This window comes from Trachemys scripta, chromosome 20, assembly GCF_013100865.1.
Source record: "Trachemys scripta elegans isolate TJP31775 chromosome 20, CAS_Tse_1.0, whole genome shotgun sequence".
Classification (NCBI taxonomy): Eukaryota; Metazoa; Chordata; order Testudines; family Emydidae; genus Trachemys; species Trachemys scripta.
Genome location: NC_048317.1, coordinates 3,417,471 through 3,423,470, shown reverse-complemented (window position 1 = coordinate 3,423,470; position 6,000 = coordinate 3,417,471).

Here is a 6,000-nt window from a genome sequence, read left to right as displayed (position 1 = left end):
TTGTTAATGTGGGTTCTATGGATGTCTTATTTTGATCTCAAATGCGTGACTTTAATTTCCTACAGAATATTACAGCCTAAAATAAAGGGTGGTGGGTGGAGAGAAGAAAACCAGTAGTGATGCTAGATCATTGGCTTCTATAGGCTCTTGAAACTAAGTTGATGAGTGTGGCGCTGGTTAAAATGGGATTGGCTTAATTCTGAAGTAAACTAATTTAACTTGCACGTATTGAAGCCTAAATTATAACATGGGTGTTTCAGTGTTAGGGGAAATAGCTCATCTGTACATTGATAACTAGAAGATAATACTTAACACTGACTTTTATTAGCATTCTGACTAGTGTGACCTCATGATTAAAGAAGGTAGCTGGGAACCAGGACTCCTGGCTTCTGTTCCTTATTTTACCAATGCTATGTTGTGTGACCTTGGGTGAACGCTTAAGAAATTAGAGGCACAGAGAGATTATCTATAAAATAAGGATAATGATGCCTTCTTCCCTCACACACTGAGGCTTAAATAGTTTTTATTGCTTTGAGATCCCCCGATGGAAAAGTATGCTTCAGATTAGAATTGCATTATATTGTTCATCTTGGCATGCCTTGATACATCCCTACTGTATCGGGTTCAAGTCCTCTGACTTGGGGAAGTGTGTTTGTGGACTAGACTCCACAGTTAAAGACCCTGCCATGAATGGCTGGATCATGGGAATGCAGCACCGTACTGGTTCTGGTCAGTTACTCATCAGTTATGGCAGGAGGCTGCGGGAACTCGGCATAAATTACAGCATGCTGCTGCTCTATGGTGGTGGCCTTTATTTTTCCTTTCCACCACACATTCGTGAAAAACTTAATTGGCAGGTGTTGTTACTGCTGCTGCTATTGGAACAAAAAGGGTGTCTGAGAGTCAATGTGGTTCTCAGTGACCTCAGCCACTCTAGAAGCCAATAGGAATTAAGTCCACTCAGCACCGAACGAGGATCACACCCAACATGCATGAACTTGCTACAGTTTCCGCCAATCCAGGAGCAGTGGGCTAGAACAGTGCACTGTTGGGTATGCGCTACTGGTCTAGGCTCTGGACGCTGCCCAGGTAGAGTAGCTGTGACTGTGCATCACTGGCAGTGCCAAGCCCAGCAGCTGAGAAGCCAGTGATGGAAAAGGTCCATTTCTCCCCAGGCCCAGTGTGGGATACTAGTCCTCCGTGTCTAGTGTGAGAGTGCCTGTGTCTATCCCATAAATCTAACAGATCCGCTAAGAGGCTGTCTTGACTACCTCCCATTGTTTCTACTTGTAAAATCTGCTACTCTTCACTCATAGAATGGATCTGAAACCCATAACTGGGTTCTGTACGCAAAGTCCACCGTGTCCATTCCTGAAAATCTTGTGTAATGACATGGAGAAGAACTGTTTTGCTTTCCATTAATCCAATTAGGCTCATCACGAGCGTTTGAGCAAACACCACAGCAAAGGAGATGGGGGGAAAATATCTGTATTAAAATTATTTGTAATATAGTACATTGAACTTCAAGGTGCATGCGCAAAGTAAACAATTTCAGTGTAACCTGTATCAACAGAAAAAAATTCTCAACACCCCCTTCTCAGTTCATCTCCCTTTCACCCCACTCTCCCTCTTTGGCTATAGCCTAAGCATACAGATAAACCTGGCGTCAAATAATACCATAATCCTCATCTTTGATTCAATAGTACACTGTATGGAAAAAGGTAATGCAGACATGTGGAACATAAAAATGAGTGGAAAGACAGCAGAGAGGAACTTGGCAGCCCTTTCTGCTTTTAAATTGCATGCAGCTAAGAAAGGAAGTTTTCGGGAAGAAGGAAACTTAACACACATGCATGGTGGTTTTAAATACTAAACCCTGTGTTTGGCACCTTCTATATCCCTTACAAACTTCCTAAATACCGTTAAGGTTAACCGTTGGCTTTGTGTGTTAACCTCCACAAAAACCTGCAGCTGTTTCATTCTAAGGGATTTTTTTTATCTTCAGGAAACACAAATTCATGTCTGGGTATTTACTGTGTTTCTAGGACAGGATTATTTCATGCAACAAAGGCGGGAGAAGCACCTTGCCTCAAGACATAACATGTGTGATTTATCTCTAAATGCTTTCTGTTGTGTAGCTACAACACCTACGAAAGCAAATGTGAGACTAATGATTAAAATTGCAGATGTTAAAAGAAATCAGGAAAATAAGCATACTGAAATTATTCTGCAAGGATGCTCTGGTTTGTAGGGTGTTTTTTTGGTAAATCACTGCTTTGTGTGTATGCTTTAATCATTTTAGCATGGAGGAAACTGGCATTTAGAGAGCGGTGTTTGGGTCTGCTCCATTTATACCTTTGCATGCTACAGTAGAATCCTTAAAAAGGAGGAAATTTCATCTCTTTGCCTAGTCCTGTGTCTTTGAACACAATCATTGAGTTTCCAAATGTTTGCAGTTCCATGTATCTGCAGCTTAGTGGCTTCCGTGCAGACATTCTAGATGACTGTATGTGTAAACTGCTACTGGAACAAGCGAGAGTAGCAAGGGCATCTCTTGCCTCTTCTAGAAACTGAGAAGGCAAAGACCTGACACTCCTGATTCATGACTGAAAAGACTGGCTTAACAACCCACACTGAAGATATTGTGAGCATCTTGCGAGCAGCCAGCATTCCAAAACACTGCTGGCCTTTTCCATACAGTGAGCAAATACATATTTCCATATATAGTCCCGTACTGCCTACCACAGGGTGTCCTGTACTTCTCGCTGAAGCAGCTGGTACTGGATCACAGACAGACAGGATACTGGACCAGATGGACTCTGGGTCTGATTCAGTCTGGCAATTCCTATATTTTCTATTTGTTATAGTGTAATCAGCCTGTATTCTGCAGTACGCTCCTATCTGTGGAGTAAAGGAATCCGATCCTAGACTAATTCACAAGTGAAAGTGACTTGAATGAATTCAGTTTCCATCTCAGCTGATGTTAACAGAGCTAGCCTTGGAAATCAGCAAAGCCTGTCACTGTGGTGGGGCTTCTGTTTTATAAATGTCATGGCTCTAAATTTCCCACCTTCCCTGCTCCCGAGAACTTCCGTGCTTCACAGCTCTCCATACTTCAAGGAGTACAGCAAAGCTTTTTCCTAGTTGCTAGCAGCAAATGTGGCTTCTGGCACTGTGGCGCGAGGCATTATACTCTGGGATTGGGTTAAGAGTGTTGCTGTCCAGAGAGTGTGCTTTTTGAAACTTCTTAAAAACTTGACTGCTATGCACAAACTCCAGAGCCAGGAGTCGGGGTCTGCTTCCGCTGCTATACAGAGGGCTGGAGATGGACCAGATATTTGAGGGACTATTTTATCTCAATGACCCTTCCCAGAATTGAAAGGCTGGTGCTGTGCATCGAGGGGTGGGAACAAAGTAGTGGAGGCAGAGAGTGAGACATTTTCCCAGACGTTAATCCTCTGCCCGATTGCAAAGAATGGAATTGTTACTTTGCTTGGAGCCTATAATCATTATTATTTTATTGGTAGTGTGATAGCACTTAGTAACCAAGTGCTGGGAGCTGTACAAACATAACACAAAGATGACCTCTGTCCAAAAGGGTTTCCAGTCTTTAGATCCAAGATGACAGATGGATGCAACAAACAGATGGGGAGCACAAGGGAACAAGGCTGGAGTTGCAGCGTCTTGTACTCATCTGTCATGTCACAAAACCGTTATCTCTTTTTAAGTTAACTCAGCAGGTGTCATAAAATCATTCACCAGATTTACTTCCATTAGAACCATGCTAAACTCCTTAAAATCTACCCCAAAAAAATTGGTGGTATCTCCCCAGCTTGGTTTTTATTAGCAGGTGCTGTATTGAGGTCTCATATTACTGAGAGGGATTTGACAAAATATACTGCATTATGTTTTCTAGTAGTCTGTGAAATATTAAACCTAAACTCAAATAAAATGAGCAAAGTACACCTTATGGTACATTTGCTTTCCGTTTCACTCACTACATTGCTAATTTGCAAAATCCAGTGACTCTCAAGGAGTTCCCCAGTTGTGACTGGAGCTTGGCAAGGGTCTAGGGTGTCTCACATAAGTTTGCAACCACGCTAGTGCAGACAAGATGCAGGGCTGTGCAGACAAAGGGTGGGTGATGTTTTTAATTTGGCAGTTCCAATTTAGACACTTTTGATTTCCCAGTTAAAAGCTGAGATCCTGACACAGCGTAACAATGTGCTTTGCAGTTTAAGGCTTTCTGTGCAGTGTCTACAAAGAGCTAAATTGCTTTCAGAAGTAAATACCATAGTAAAACAGATTAGTGCCTATTTCTGCACGTTTCTTGGACACAGCTACCGAAACCCGGGCCAGAAGCAATACTTGGGTGGCTGGACAATTCAGTTTTTCCCCCAGAAGGCTGGCCCTGGAGCATGCTGACAGGTTTAATGCTTTGAATCAGTGTTTTCAGTCTGAGCTCTCTGCCTGCCATGTGGTCATATTCTAATTATACTCTTTTTAGTGTTGAACCAAAAAGCCACTACAGCCAATATTAACCTAATTGCATTTAAAGTAACTTGTGTGATAGAGAATTAATGTTAGACAGCGTGTGGAAATTTGTGAATTTGCAGAGATTAGGTAAAGGAAAGTTTTTTTTTCATAAATCTACACACTCGTATATCTTTCTTTTGTCCCCTGTATCAAATAATGTCTTCCTCTGTGCATTTAAAGATGTTAGCTTGGAGGTGGGAAGTGTATTACTTACTATTAATTAGTTTTAGACTGGAAATAAGGCACACATTTTTAACAATGAGAGTAACTATTGGAACAATTTACCCAGGGTTGTGGTGGATTCTCCATCATGGATAATTTTCAGACCAAGATTGGATCTTTTTCTAAAAGATCTGCTCTAGGTATTATTGCGAGGAAGTTCCTTGGCCTGTTTTATACAAGAGGTCCGAATACATGATCACAATGGTTCCTTCTGGCCTTGGCATCTATAAATGTGCACTCACCAGGGTAGACTAGACTGGAGTGGTGGCAACAGGCTTTTATTTAGTTTGGAGAAAGAAAATCCTTAATCCAGAAACAGTAGGGAAACTTATCTTCTACCTTTTTAAATTAAAATCTCTTCAAGTGAACTTAAGAGCACAGAAACCTCTTTGCATATGATGTGTAGCCTTTTATAGCAAATGAAACTGCATAGTTGTAATTCGCTATTTAGTAGTAGCAGATACTAAATTTTGCTATTTTAAGTCCATTTGCTGCATTAGGGAAGACAAGACACTCAAGAAAACAGGTGCTGGTGATTTTCTCGCCGAGTTAAATTTTGATCATAGGCTTGAGAATAAACGTGAGGGGACTGTGGATGAAGCTGTGCTTCTGCTGTGACTTTTTTTGAGAGTGAGCTGGTAAACTGACAAGGAAGTCTGAGTATCAGGGGGTAGCCGTGTTAGTCTGTATCTACAAAAACAACAAGGAGTCTGGTGGCACCTTAAAGACTAACAGATTTATTTGGGCATAAGCTTTCGTGAGTAAAAACCTCACTTCTTCGGATGCATAGGAAGTCTGAGCAAATCCTTCTCACCCAGCAAATGTTTTAGTGGGACGCATTGTCCAGCAGGTTCTGAGATCTTAGTTTGGGTAATGCCGGAAGAAGAATTATATTGAATTAGTAGAAATGTCCTGGAAATAGAGGTCCATATTTTCTTTTAATTTTGCTTGGCTCTGTGCAAAAGAGAAATACAGCCCTCGTCCCCATAAAATTAATAGACGACCATCTCATTCTGTGCAGGCTATTGTTGACTCCCCCCGCCTGAATATATTGTCCTTCATCTAGTGTTGCCACTTGCTCGCTAGCTTTTTATGAGACGTTTCATTGAACTGATTCAGGGTGGAAGATCTTTCAGAGTTTTTAAAGTGAGCGTGAGGTAGCAGTGATTAATGGCCTTTCTCTGCTTATTAACACACCACTTGGTGACAGCCAAATGTGTCCCCTCAAGGCTTTTGTAAAGC